General features: G+C 44.0%; 1 pseudogene; it reads left to right on the top strand.

Annotated features, from left to right (window-relative positions):
* Positions 1-795: 795 nt before the first annotated feature.
* On the top strand, positions 796-7,494 carry LOC138401660 (protein lin-7 homolog C-like; annotated as a pseudogene).
* The last annotated feature ends 8,436 nt before the right edge of the window (positions 7,495-15,930 follow it).

Raw genomic sequence — 15,930 nt, 5'->3', positions numbered from 1 at the left:
GTGGGCAGTGGCGGCAGGACAGAATGTGAGGAGGTCAAGCCATGGTCCCTGCACGTCACCTGGAGCGTGACGACCCTAAGCCCTGCGGAGTGCACAGCACGGTGAGGAGGTCGGCCTGGTGTGAATGCAAACGGCAGGGGTGGCAGCAGTGCAAGAAGCCCACGCTGCTGTGCGTGCCTGGCACACTCAGCCCGGAAGGCGAGTTCAAAGGAGGCGGGACGTGCAAACTGCTGCGGGGTCTCTGCCAGGGATTCAGTGGAAAAGGAAGGCGGCACCTCCATGGCAGTCAAGAGAACCGCTGTGCTTACAGGATGGCGTGGAGTACCTGGGCGACAACCCTGGGCCCACCCTGGGAAGCTTCCGAGCTGGACTGCGTGTCCCGGGCACACCTCCCTCCCCCACTCTCCTCTGTCCTTCCGAGTTTGTGGACGGGGCGGGGAGGGGGGGTCGGGGCGGGATGGTTCTGTAGAAACAAACACAAAGAAAACAAATCGATGGGGAAGCACTTGGCATCTGACTTTCTGAGTGACTTTTCATGAGGGATTGTGGGTGGTGGCTGCTGATATGTTTTTCATTTGCAGTTGTCTCAGGGAACCCAGGGCTGTCCCTTCCTCAAGCGGGTTTCAGAACAAGGATATTAACACCAGCAAATGACACCAGCATTTCCCGGCGGCCCACGGCTTTCCACACCATTCCAGCGCCTGCCCGTTTAACAGATCGGGGGAGGGACGCTGAGGACGGCGAGAGCCTGTGCTCCACCCCGGTGCCATCTGCCAACCTGGGCTCAGGCCCGAGATGGGGCCTCTGGGGTCCCTCCTGGTTTCTGGCATCCTCTTGAGGTTGGTTCTACTGTGTCTCTTAAATGGATATGAGAGTTGAGACAACCAACCACTGTGGGTGGCAGTTCCCAGGGCTCCTGCTGGGTTAATTGGTCTGCAGTTCCCTAAATCCCGCTCGGCAGAGCAGGAAACCGTGTCCTCTTCTCTGCCTCACATGTGAAAGAGAAACCAGGGTACCGGAGGGGCTTGGGGTGCACGGAACCCTACTGGGCCTGAGGGAGGGTGCCTGGCGGGCCCTCAGGGCACAAGTGGACCGCCTGGTGTCACAGCTCTAGGAGGAGCCTAATCCGGATCCGAACAGGATGGGGTGGCTGGCGGAGTGTCCTCTCTTGCCTCAGGGCAAAACCTTGTGAGCTAGATAGCAGATGGGGAGTGACGCCTTCAGGATGAACATCTCTTGCGTATTTAAACTTCACGCATTAGACTGAGGGCCCCCTTCCCTGTCCCAGTCATTTTCTATTCTTATACAAGTCCATTTGTCCAAGGAGTTACTATTTTGACTCCTGAGCCGGTAGGAGCTGGATGTGTGTATTGTATGCATCATAAGCGCTCGTGGAACAAATGCATTTACTGAGCAGCTACTATGTGCTCGCACCATGCCAGAGCTAGAAAGACGAGGACAATGTAATACCTGTCCTCAAGGAGCAAGCACACGAGTTGGAGATTCACTCACGAGTAATCATTCAGTTCCTTTAAGTGCGCAGCACCCAGCAAGTCACAAAGAAGCATCAGTTTCCTTTTATTTGTTGGGGTGGAGATAAGTACAGAGGAGGGGCCCTTGACGCAGCAGCCGGGGGGCAGAGAGGCTGGTTGGTGGGAGGTGGAGGGGAGCGGAGGGGAGGCGAGTGGACGGGTGGGCGGCGGAAGTTAGCTCGGAAAGGAAGGAGGAGGGTGGGGGGACTTCAGAGACCTGGCACTGAGGGTGGCAGCATAAAGTGCATTTTGGCAGCGAGTACAGGGCTGTGTGGGGGAAACGGCTGTCCCTTCATCCGAGACGGAGGAGGGAGGAAATGAGTTCCGGGCTGCTGGGGGACAACCAAGGCAGAAAGTCCATTTCACCCACTTTCCTGGGCTACTTAGAACACAGATTCTAATTAAGAAGTTTGCAGATGCACAAACTTAACGCTTTCCTGAAGATGTTCTGTGGAGCGCAGATGCCCGGGACATTACTAAATGCCGTTTGATAAATACGTCTGTGCAACACGAAACATATATATTTTGGTCTCTGCCCCCAGTTCCTGACACAAGCTCCCAAGACCTTTGTCATCTCCTGAGTGATGGGGGTGACAGGAGGTCTGCCGCAGAGCTCCTGAATCCTTGGGAATTTCCTGGGTGACAGGAGCATCTTCTGGTCGAACGAGGTGCCTCTTGGTTAGCTTCAGGCTGGGGCTGGTCACCAGAAAGGCCGAGCCCTGATTAGGAGCGTGGAGCTTCCAGCCGCGCCCCGTCCTCCAGGGAGGGAAGAGGGGCTGGAGACGGACCATGCTCGTGCGGTGACCCCTAAACTGCAGGGTTCGGAGAGTCTCCAGGTTGGGGAACACCCAGGTGTTGGGAGGGTGGCACACCCCAGCTTCACGGGGACAGAAGCTCTTGTGCTCAGGGCCTTCCAGACCTTTCCCTAGGTACCTCCTCAGCTGCCTGTCCATGTGTCCTTTATTATACCCTTTGCAATAAACTGGCAAACTGAAGAAAGGGTCTCCCCGAGTTCTGTGAGCCATCGGAGCAAATTATGGAACCTGAGGAGGGGTCAGGAACCCCCATTTGCAGCCCAGCTGGACAGAAGAATGGGGAGCACGCGGACCGCAGTGTTCGATTCGCATGTGAAGGGGGGCAGCCTTGTGGGACTGGGATGTGCGCCCCCTGCAGGCAGTTCGTGTCCCTACCTGAACTGGGGGACACCGGAGAGCCGGAGAGTCACTTTGTGTGGCGACAAACCTGGTGTCAGGAGTGTGAGTGTCTCAGGAAAACAGTTTGTTTCTCTTTGAAGGTCTCAAGGTCAACTTGGTCCAGCAAATGCACATGTCCCTTGTGAAGATCAAGAGGGGAAAAGTCTGTGGTTTTCCAGAAGGTTCAGGCAGCTTTTCACCTGAGCATCTTGAGAAACCAGTGCTCTGAGCAACCTTGGGAATCGCCGCATCAGCACGCACACGGCCTGGCCACTCCTGGCTCCCCGTGTCCGCGGAGAGCCCTGGGGTCTGTCCCCTGTGGAGGTCTACACAGCCGCGGCCACGCCCGGTGCTGGAAGGCCCGCGGTCAGCGTGAGAGACGCTGCCCTTCCTGAGCACCACGGCCCTCCTGCTCCCCCGAGCGCCAGCCTCAAGCTGCGGCTGAGAAGTGCTCGCTCTCTGCTCCTCTCACTTCTTTGCGTTCTTCTGCCTCTCAAGGCTGTACGCAGACTCACATGGATATTAAAGTCAATGGCTATTGTTTTTCCTTTTTTTTTCTGAGACAGGGTGTTGCTCTGTCACCTGGGCTACAGTGCGGTGGCACCATCATAGCTCATTGCACCTTCAAACTCCTGGGCTCAAGCGATCCTCCTGCCTCAGCCTCCTACATGTAGGCACCGCCATACCTGGCTAATTTTCCTATTTTTTTGTAGAGCCGGGATTTCGCTGTGTTGCCCAGGCTGGTCTCAAACTCCTGGCCTGAAGCGATCCTCCTGCCTTGGCCTCCCACAGTGCTGGACTGCGGGTGCGAGCCGCTGCACCCGGCCGCTCCCACGGGTCTGTCTTTACAGCCTGGTGAGAGGCCACTCCTCCATTACCGTGACTGCAGCTGAGGCACAGGGAAGGCAGAAAACCCTGGAGGAGGGCAGACTTCTGCCCCGTGAGATTGGCATGATGCAGTGGGTCTGTCGTTTTCCTGAGCAGTATTCCGCACAGACCCGCCACCACTGGCCACCCAGAGGAAGCGCCTTTAGGAGTGGAGGCCAAGGAAGTCTTCCTTTACGGAGCTCCTCTCTCCAGCCTACCGGGCAATAGTGCTGCGGTTCATAGAAACTGCTGACACGGGTCGGTCCGACAAGCCTGAACAGAACACAAAAGAGCAGGAGCCAGAGAGGCTCAGACACCGGCTGCTCACGGGCTCCAAGCACAGGCCCGGCTTATTTCCACGACAGCTGGAAGTTCAACGCGCACTATTGTTCGCCACCCCGCAGGCATCACCCTGGATTCAGGAGGCCACCTCTGCCCCCACTCTCAGGGAGAAGGAATCGTGGGAACAGACGTCCTCTACTGGCAGCTCCGCAGGTTGGCAGTGCCAGATCATCTCATCACAGTTTAGCTGAGCAGTAAGTATGCACGCTGGGCAAGACGCTGCAAGGGTCCCGAGCCCCTCCGGGTGGACAGGACAGCCCAGCATCGCTAGTGCTGCTGTTGCCGTTGCCCTTGACCCCTTTTCCAGACCTGTGGAAATGGAGCCTCCCCTGTCCCTGCACTAGGGACCGGGCAGCTCCTGGACCTCCTCCTTCCGCCAGGAAACAACTGCCCTCTCCATCACTGCCCACTCTCTGGGATGCACGTCACGGACCACACTGCCAAGCCCTCAGAGACGCTGGGGCACAAGCCACAGACTCCTGGGGGCCCAGAGCACTAACGACTGGCTGCTCATTCCCCTCTGGAATCTCTGGGCCGACCAGTGACAAGCTAAGATGTCACCACTGGTGCCACAGTGGGCACCACTTATGATAAAAATCTACTGGTCACGGTGGCTCCCCTCCCTTTCCTACATCCTATTACGGGCCCAGACATCTTAACCTGCTGATGCCCACATGGAACAAACCCAAGTTCCTGGCCGTCTTGGTGGGACTGGTATGTCTGCCCTGAACAGTGGCAGTGACTACTTCACCACGGTATGACCTGTGCTAAGGAACTGAGGGGCTGTGGCTCATGATAAAATGTCCTCTAGAAACCAACATTATTAAATATACAATATACTCTTTCAACTGTCCCATTTGGCCAGTCCTTAAACATGCTGTGAGTGAGTGACACCTAACCAGTGATCATATTAAATAGAAACCTCAGTGCCCAGGTACCCCCATCAAGGCCCAAATCCCAAACACAGTTTGGTTAACAGAAGACAAAGAAACCAAACCAAAGCCAAAATTAGTATAAGAAAAAAGTAATAAAGAGCAGAAATAAGTGAAACACTAGACTAGAAAAGTATTTCAAAAACATGAAACTATGAATTGTTTTTTTGCAGAGATAAATAAAATCAAAAACCATTAGCTACTTTACAAAAAGAACTCCAAAAAATCAGAGGTGAAAAATGAAATGTTACAACAGATTCCACAGAAATACAAAGGATAATAAGATATTATCATGAAAAATAATATCTTATTATTATCTTATCTAATAATAAGATATTATCATGATATTATCATCCCAAAATTGGAAAACCTAGGAAAAAGAGAAAATTCCTGGACACATACAGTCTACCAAGTTTGAATCATGAAGAAATAGGAATCTGACCAATAATGAGAAACAAGATTGATCCCGTGTTGAAAAGTCTCCCATGGGAAAAAGCCCAAGACCTGAAAGATTCACTGCTGAATTCTACCAGGCATTTAGAGAAGAATTAATGCCAATACTTCTCAAATTGTTCCAAAAGAATTGTAGAGAAGGGAATTCTTCCAAACTCGCGCTTTGAGGTCAGCATTACCCTGGTACCAAAACCAGACAAGGACAAAACAAAAAAGGGAAACTATAGGCCAATATCCCTGATGATCATAGGTGCAAAAATCCTCAACATAATAACAGCAAATAAAATTCAACAGCACATTAACAAGATGGTTTACCACGATCAAGTGGGTCTTATCCCAGGGATGCAAGGATAGTTCAACATATGCAAATCAATGTACATGATACATCTTATTAACAGAATAAAGGACAAAAATCACATGATAGTTTCAACAGATGTAGAAAAAGCATTTTGAAAAAAATCCAATACTCCTTTATGATAAAAACTCTCAACAAATGAGGTATTGAAGGAATGTACCTACACACAACAAAGGCCACATATGGCAAAGCCCCAGCTACCAATCACACCAAAGGGGGAAAATTTGGAAGCCTTTCCTCTAACATCTGGAACAAGACAAAGATGCCCACTTTCACTATTTTTATTCAAAATAATATTGGAAATCCTGGCCAGAGTAACTAGGCAACAGAAAGAAATAAAGGGCCGGGCGAGGTGGCTCACGCCTATAATCCTAGCACTCTGGGAGGCCAAGGCAGAAGGATCCCTCGAGCTCAGGAGTTCGAGACCAGCCTGAGCAAGAGCAAGATCCTGTCTCTACTAAAAATAGAAAGAAATTATCTGGACAGTTAAAAATACATATAGAAAAATTAGCCGGGCATGGTGGTGAATGCCTGTAGTCCCAGCTACCCGGGAGGCTGAGGCAGGAGGATCGCTTGAGCTCAGGAGTCTGAGGTTGCTGTGAGCTAGGCTGACGCCACGGCACTCACTCTAGCCTGGGCAACAGAGTGAGACTCTGTCTCAAAACAAACAAACAAACAAACAAACAAACACAGAAAGAAATAAAGGGCACCCAAATTGTAAGGAGGACGTCACATTGTCCCTGTTCACAGATGGCATGATCTTACATAAAGAAATCCCTAAACACTCCACCAGAAAACCATTTGAACTGATAAGCAAGTTCAGTAAAGCTGTAGAATAAAAACAAAAACCACAAATCATCAGTGATTTTTTATATTTTAATAGCAAACTATCAAAAAAGATATCAAAAAAGATATCAAGAAAGCAATTTAGTTTACAATAACTACAAAGAAAGCCCCAAATACCTGGAATGAATTTAACCAAGGAGCTGAACAATCTCTACAGTCAAAACTTTAAACCACTTATGAAAAATCTTGAAAAGGACCTATGTTCATGGATTGGAAGAATTAATATTTTTTAAACATTCGTGTTACCCAGAGTAATCTACAGACTCAATGCAGTCACTATAAAAATACCAATAACTTTCTTCCCAGAGATAAAACAAAAAGTCCTCAAGGGAGAAGCTGGTGGGGGCTGGAGGAACCTGTGCAGCCGGAGACGGGTGAGTGTGGCCCAGACTTGGACCGAGGTATTTGTAGAGCAATTGAATTGTTGGAAAAGCTGCAAAGGGGTGGAGAGGTGCCACCAGAGAAACTTCAGGCTTTACAAAAAGTCCTTCGAAGTGAGTTCCGCGGTGCTGTGAGAGGCAGATGCACACGGCTCGAGCCCGTGGACAGCAGCAGCCCCGCGGGGAGAGCTGACGCAAAGGCTCCGGTGGCTGCATTTGCTGCCAGCGAAGGACATTCTCATCCCGAGTTGCTGAGCTACCAAAAACGGAAGGCGGCCTTGGATCCAACATTATGGGAGGCGAAGGACAAAAACTCTCCTGTCTACGTATCTCGAATAATTCCAGATGCAATTGCTGATAGACGTGGGCGACTCAAACGAGGAGGTCAACTCCTTTCTGTTAAATGGAGCGAGCGTGGAAGGAGAAAGAGCATGAAAAAGCTGGAGAACAGCTGAAAGCCGCTCGAGGGAAGGTTAAATTCGTTGTTCGACATACACCCAAAGTCTTGGAAGAAACGGAGTCACGCTTCGAAAAAGTTAGATCAGCCCAACCCAGGCAACAGACCTAATACAGTTTTGCTTCTTAGCTAGAGAAGTTTTATTGTCACCTACTGAGGGCCGCAATGCCCAGGATTGTAAAAAACAGAAACTTCCCATGAAATTCTCTTTGCCGTTTTTTATATGCCTATTTTAACAACACTTACAGTTCCAGAGATGCACACGCTTTTTTTCCGATGAGAAAAAGTCAAAGGTGATGAGGGGAATTCTGACCTGCTGTTTTTATAGGCCTTTTTCAAAGACAGATTTTGTCATAAACTTGTTACAGATTTTTCAAAATGCTTTTTAAATATTTTTTTTAGGGTCCTGATAAGGTCTAAATTTTTGTTAACCTGATCCCCAAAATAAACAAAAACAAAGCAAAACCCAAAAGACCAAAAACTGGGAAAGTAGTTCTCTCACAAGTTGTTCATCCTACTAGCAGATTATTCATCTTCTTTTTTTACTTTGGTTGCACGAACTTGAGTGTTTATTTATTTATTTATTTCAGGATATTATGAGGGTAAACATTTTGGTTACATTTTTGTCTTTGCCTCACCCAAGCAAGGATTAGAGGTTTGCCCTTCCCCTCTACAATGCTCACCGCGTCCATTAGTTGTGAGTTTACCCCCCCAACCCCCTAATCCCTGGAGAAATTACTACCGTGTGAGCACCATAGTGTTGATCAGTTAGTGCCAATTTGACGGCGAGTACATGTGTAGACTATTCCTTCCATCTTGTGATACCTCACTGCAGATAATGGGCTCAAGCTCAATCCAGGAAAATATGAGGTGCTAGATCACCATCGTTTCTTATCATTGAGTAATATTCCATTGTATACATATACCAAATTTTAATAATGCACTCATGAATTGACAGGCAGTTGGGCTGTTTCCACATCCTTGCAATAGTGAATTGTGCTGCTATAAACATTCAGGTGCAGGTGTCTTTATTATAGAATGGCTTTTGCTTTTTTGGGTAGATGCCTAATAGTGCTATTGCTGGATCAAATGGGATTTCTATTTTTAGCTCTTTGACGTATCTCCAAATTCTTTTCCACAGAGGTTGCACTAATTTGCAGTCCCAGCTTTTTAAATACTACAATGTACTTTTACATTCTTAGTCTTTTTTTACGAAAAAATGTTTTCTTCCTTTGGCTGCTTATTGAAAAGTAAGAGTTCTCTAGTTCCTTTTTTTTTTTTTGGTTAGTCGATTTTTTTAAACCTATGAAATTTCTTTAGTTTTCCAAGAAATTAAACGTAACAGTCTCACCTACAGTAGCTTGTTACATCATCAATGTTAACGTGGCTGCTGCATTTTGCACTTTGAACACACAAACACACACACTCAATGGTAAATCATAACCCAGCACAGTGGACATTTTCCACTTTTAAATGTAATGTTTAATGAATATGCATTTATACTGATTTATAAGTTTTTAAACACGGAGGAGGAGACAATCGTTGCTAAAATATGTATTCTTAATATTTGAGTATTGAGGCAAGAGGACGTAATTTGGTTGTTAGCATTATCCTTTTCTATTTATATTCCATATACCATAAATTTTACATATAAAACAGGGTCAGATTTCATCTATTGCAAATTTTTTAATGCCATTATTCATTTTTATTTAAATATAAAGTATTTCTTTTATTTTGGTCCTGTCATTCCTAGAGATGAACTAATTATTTTGTGGTGGGAAACAGCAGAAGGAAGAGAAAGTAATACCTTTAACCTCACTAGTCTCAAGTGTTACATATTCTTACTAGCTCAGTTTAAAGAATTGATTTTTTTTCTTTTTTTTTTTCCTATTTTTGACTGAAATTGAAGTGCAATAAAGAATTGATATTAAATAGGAAGAAAGGATATATTTAAGATATACAGAGATTATATGAGGTGAGTATTCATAAGAATCTGTAGATTCTGTCAAAATGAGTAAGAACTCATGCTAAAATGGTTGGATTTGGAGACGCAGTCTTTATGTTTCAGATATAATGATGGGAATTTTGAGAGCTACCTTACTTCATTTGTCCACTAGATGTCACTGTTACACCAACAGGCGGCGTCAGTGCCTGCCCGGGACCGAGGTCCGAAGGCTGAAATTAGGGTTGAGGTTCATTTCCAGTTACAACTTACAGGCACATTTGTAGTTTTTAAAAAATTTTAAGTGACAGATACTAAAAAGAAGACAATGGATTGAAATATATAAGGAATGTGGCATCATTATTGACCCTGTGTAAAGAGGTGGGCATTTTGTCATATTCCTTCAGGAAGAATAGAAATGTACACTCTTTTCTGCGTGTTTGTGAGCATTGTGAGTCTCAGAAGATTATTCCAGTTTTCAATGATCTTTCAGATTAAAAGTCAATCAGCACTGTTATTTATCATTTAGGGATCGCACCCTAGGTTGCATGGTTGAATGTATCTTTAATCCACTCCAAAATGTGCTTGTTATTGACAGGATCACGTTGTTAAATTGTATATTTTCAAAATCAATTGATGTTTTTAAAATGTAGTAGACCACAGTAGCATAGAAGAGGTACGGACTTATTTTAATTTAATGGTATAATTATTAGAGGTATTTGCTGTAGAGCTTTATATATTAAAGAGAGTTATTGGTGCATATACAAACAGTAATATTATTATTATGCTAGAATTCTTGCATGACAGAGTAAGTAAACTCTAAAGAAATCTTGTTTTAATATAGCTACAGCTGCAGTAGCTTTTAAGGACATAACAGCATTTCACTATAACTTAGAGCTTCCTGGTTCACTGTCTAAGCTGTTTCAGAACTTTCAGCCAAATTAAGTCTTTTTTGGTGTTGCAATTTAGTAAGTTGAGCAAGCTATTTTTTTCCCTTCTACAGTAATCCACAATCTGTTCTTTGTGTGAGTTTGCACCTATTTATAATTCTTAATATAAGGATAGTTTAAAGGAGCCAAATGCAGTAGTTCTGCTTGCTGCTGTTGAGCATGAGGAGCAGCCGTTTGTTTTCATTACCGTAGTTTTTAGAGTGGATCCCAGAATTTTAAATCTTGATCATAAAAAAAAAATTCAGTCATTCAGTGGCAAGATGTATAGTAGCGGCCCAGTATAGTAAGGAAATGAAGGGAATCTTCATCTTATGAATGGATGACTCATGAATAAAATTAGGCACACAGTAAGTATATGATAGGTATTTGATTTATAAATTATAAACAATTTCCATATTTTTTTTTGTATTTCAAAATGGGTTGACTTAGTGGTTCTCAGACTTAGGTGGGTACTGGAATACCTTGCGGAACTTTAAAAAGTATTGTTACCTGAGTCTCATCTCATAACAACTAAATTAGAATCACTCTTTTTTTTTTTTTTTTAAAGCTTCCCAAGTAGTTCTAATGGAGACCCAGGGCCGAGAACCACTAGTTTTCTCCATTATAAAATGATCTGATTACACTGGACTCTTTGGTAGTATCAGAATAGAATAATTCAAATTATAGCTGCTTAATAGGTGATTATATTTCTTAGTAATTTCATTAGGAATAAAAGGTAGCTGGCATACCTTATTTGGGAAATAATTACAGTCTACCTATTTTTTTTTTCTTTTTAAAATATCTACCAGGAATTTAAATGCAAACTTTTAAGGTTTTTCATCATTCTGCCCTCTTTGCTTTTAAAACTTACAAAAATAAAATGTTACTATTTGAGAAAACATGTTTAAAAATTGCATATGAGGAATATTGTCACGATAATTACGTGCTGTCCTAATGTGGCCACTTTATCCATTAGTATAATACTAGATTATAGCAGCCTAGTCCTTTAGGATTTGATGAATGTGTGTTTTTTTTTAATCTTTGTCCTCCTAAGTTTTTTTGCTCAAGTACTTAAGTAATTTGGCCCAAGTACTTTGTTTACAATTAAAATGGATATTATAGCATTTAACAGAAGAAATGGTTATGGCTTATCTGAAAAGAATGTCAGCATGCCTTCGTGTAGACTTAAAAGAATCCATGTTGTGAATATTTTATAATGTGGAATGATCATTGAAATATCAAGGACGCTAGTAATTGCATTTCCTGAATAAATGTATATTTATGAATTTTCTAACTTACGTTGTATTGTCTCCTTTGCCAACAGTATGGTTTCATAGTTTTTATTGTCTAAAATTCACTAGCAGTGTTTCTTCAAAGGTTGTTGTAGTTATGGTTAAACAGTGGAAAAAAAAACAAATGAGTTGCTTCATCACTGATTTTCAAGAACTTTCAAACTAATTTGCATCTGGACATGGTTTTTTAAAAACACTGGCACATGTTATACTTCTACTTTTTTAGTTTGTGATAAATATATCCAAAATGGATGTAAGGTAACACTTCAATACATGACTTCATTTATCAATTTAATTCTGATTTCTAGGTTTATTTAAATAGATTTGAGCTATGTTCTTATTTGGATTTGAAAAAAATTGATATAACTACCCACTAGATATGTCTCTTAAAGCTTTTTATAAAGTAACTTTTACATAAATTGAAAGCGTAATTCATGGTGACGGCAGAAATGCGACTTTGAAGTTCTGTATTTGCTTTGTCTTTCATAAAATTTAAAGAAAACACAGCAAAAATAAAAATATATACATAAAACAAAAAGCCCTAAAATCTGTATGTGTGTTAGTCCATTTGGTGCTGTTATAAAGGAATACCTGAAGCTCGGTGATTTATAAAGACAGATTTATTCAGCTCATGTTCTGCAGCCTGTACAAGAAGCATCAAGTCAGCATTTGCTTCTGGTGAGGGCTTCAGGCAGCTTCCAACCAGGGAGGGGGGTGAAGGGGGAGCAGGCGTGTCACAGTGTCACATGGTGACAGAGGGAGCAAGAGGGGGAAGAGGTGCTGTCAGGCTCTATAAACTACCAGCTCCTCTGTGAACTAATAAAGCGAGGACTCCCTCACTGTTACAGGAACAGCACCAGCCCATTCATGAGAGATTGGCCCCCCATGACCCAAATACCTCCTACCAGGCCCCGCATTCAACACTGAGGATCAAATTCCAACATGGGATTTGGAGGGGCCCAACATCCAAATTACATCAGTATGGAAATAAAAAGGAATGTAAATACCCAAAGCAATTTTGAGCAATAGAACAACAGCAGAAGCATCACACTACTTGGCTTTAATATACACTACCTACAAAGATACCATAACCAAAACATGGTACTGGCACAAAACCAGACACAGAGACAAATGGAACATGATAAAGTACACAGAGGAAAAAAAAAAATCCACGCACCTAGAGCCAACTGATTTTTGACAAAGGCACCAAGAACACATATTAGGAAAAGGACAGTCTCTTCAATAAATGGTGCTGGGAAAATTTGATAGCCACATGCAGAAGAGTAACACTAGACTCCTGTCACCATATACAAAAATCAACTTCAAATGAACTGAAGTCTTAAATATAAGACCCAACCCAAGAAAACTACTAAATGAAAACATAGGGCAAACACTTCATGAGACTGGGTCAAGATTTTTTGGATAAGACTTCAAAAGCACAGGCAACAAAAGGAAAAAGAGACAAACATGATTAAATGAAACTAAAAAGCTTCTGCACAGCAAAGAAACACTCAACAGAGATAGGCGACTCCCTACAGAAAGAGAGAAAATACTTGCCAACTATGCTTCTGACAATGGGTTACTATTGAGAATATATCAGGAACTAAAAAACTCAATAGCCAAAAAGCAAATAACCCAATAAAAAATGGGCAAAAGACCTACACGGATATTTCTCAGAAGAAAACCTACAAATGAATACCATGTGAAAAATGGTATGAAATATGAAAAAATCCTCAATATCACTAACCATCAGGAAAATGTAAATCAAAACCACAATGAGATCCCATCTCAGGCTAATTACAGTGAGTAATATCAAAAAACAAACAAATGCTTGCATGGATGTAGAGAAAGGGGAACGCTTTGGTGGGAATGTGTATTAGTGTAACGATTATGGAAAACAGTATGGAGATTCCTCAAAAAATTAAAAGTGCAACAAATACAAAAATGGCAATCAAAAATAGCAATCCCCCCACGGGGCACATATTCAAAGCAAATGGAATCAGTCTGTCAGTGAGACGTCTGCACTGGCATGTTTAATGCAGCTCTGTCCACAATAGCCGAGATCCGGAATCGACCTAAGTGTCCACCATAAGCCTAACGGGTAGAGAAAATGCGGTGTACACGCACAGCCCGATGCCACGCAGCTGTAAGAAAGAATAAAATCCTGTCATTTGCGGAAACATGGCTGAACCTGGAGGACATTATGTTAAGTGAAACACGCCGGGCACAGATAGACAAGCACCGCGTGATCTCACTCACGTAGAACCTAAAAACGTTATCTCGTGGAAGTAGAAAGTGGAATACTGGTTACCAAGGCTGGGGAGGTGGGCGGGGATGGGGAGACATTGGTCATGGGTACAAAGTTACAACAAGGAGGAATAAATTCTGGTGTTCCATTGCACAGTAGGGTGACAATAGTTAAAAATATTGCATGGTATTTCTCAAATAGCTAGAACGGAGGAGTTTGAATGTTATTAATATCACCACAAAGAAATAATAAATGTACAAGGTGATAGATATGCTAAATATCCCGATATGATCATTACATACATAATATATACATGTATCAAAATGTCCCACTATACCCCGTAAATATGTACCTTATGTGTCAAAACTTCTTAAAAAGAGAAATAGACATAAATAATGCTAAAATTCATATGGAACCACAAAAAGCCCTGAATAGCCAAAGCAATCCTGAGAAATATGGACGAAGTTGGAAGCATCACACTGGCTGATTTCAGTTTACATTCCAAAGCTATAGGAATCCAAACAATCTGGTACCGGAAAAACAGAAACATAGACCAATGGATGGAAAAAGGGAGCCAAAAAATAACCCCAGACACACACACACACACACACACACACACACAAAACTCATTTTTGAAAAGGGTACCAAAAAGACACAATGAAGAAGAAAAAGTTTGTTTAATAAATGGCTTTGAGAAAACTGGACACCCACAGGTGCAAGAATGAAATAGGACCCTGATATTACACAATACACAAAAATCAACTCTAAATGGATTGAAGACCTAAACACACCGTCTGAAACCATAAAACCCCTAAAGGAAAACAGGGAGAACGTACATTCAGCAACGTGAATCTACGCTCCCAGGTTGGGAAATAAAGAGAGAGGATAGGACAGGAGAGAAGTGAGAGAGGGAGAGATGGAAGGAGGGAAGGAGGGGAGGAAGGAAGGGAGGAAACACTGGGGAATAACCTCACTAACAGTGGTCTGTCAATGGTTTTGTTTGTTAATGGGACGCCAAAATCGCTGGCAACCAAAGCAGAAATAAACACGTGCGACGACATCACACAGAAAACTTCTGCACAGCGAAGGAAACAACCAGCCAGATGACTAGGCATCCTACAGATCCCCAGAAAATACTTGGGAAACTTATATCTGATAAGAAATTATTATAAAAAATATCCAAGAAACTAACACTATTAAGTAGTAAAAAAAAAAAAAAACCTCACAAAAACAAAAAACAAACAACCCCAAGTAACAACCTGAATAGATATTTATCCTAAAAAGATATAAAACTGGCCAACAGGTAAAGCAAAGGTGCTCAACACCCTAGTCACCAATCCAAGCCACAAGGAGCTCTCACTTCACCACTGCCAGGGCGGCTGCTGTCCAATATACAGAAATAACAAGTGATGACAAGTGACAATACCTTCGGCGCGAGGTGGCATCTGAAGGTGGTGCCGCGCGTCTCCTGGATGCGCGGGGAGATCACGTTGTTGCCCTTAACGTCGCAGCGCGCGGAAGGAGGACCGTCCCCAGGGCGGCGGGTGGGGCAGAGGTCCCCTCGCTGGCGGCGCAGACTCGGCCCCGGCGGCCCGGGACTAGCGGGGAGCTCAGCGCGGCCCCGGAGGCCGGGGAGGGGACGCAGCCGCCCCCCGCTGCCCGCACTCGCGCCGGGCCCTTGGGCTCCCAGGACGCCCGCAGCGCCCCGGCTCCAGCACCGCTCCCGTCCCGCCCCGGCCCGCCGCGCTCCGTGCCAAGGACGCTCTGCGCTCCCCCTAATTTTGTTTTTTAAAGTCACAGAAATAAACAATGCTGAAATTCACGGGAAACCACAAAAGGCTCCGGGCACACAATGCAATGCTGTCCAATATAAACCAACTGGGAGGCCACAGCACAGAACAGGACTTCCGTGAATATCTGTTGAATAAATGATCAAAACATTTGCACAAACAGAAGAAAAAATTACTTTATATTTTCTTACAGAAAGAGTTGGTGGAAATGCAATTTGTTAGTGAAAATGTGTTCTATGCTAATCACGAGAGCATGGAGCATGTACATACTTTGTGTTGGACAGAAGCAGAATGTCACTGAACAGAAAGAGGTGGCGCTTCTGCCTCTTCCAGCCTCTCTTCAGTTCCACCGGGCCCTCCATCACCAGCACA

This window comes from Eulemur rufifrons, chromosome 21 (assembly GCF_041146395.1).
Source record: "Eulemur rufifrons isolate Redbay chromosome 21, OSU_ERuf_1, whole genome shotgun sequence".
NCBI classification, from domain to species: domain Eukaryota; kingdom Metazoa; phylum Chordata; class Mammalia; order Primates; family Lemuridae; genus Eulemur; species Eulemur rufifrons.
This window is presented reverse-complemented; position numbering and strand designations above follow the sequence as displayed.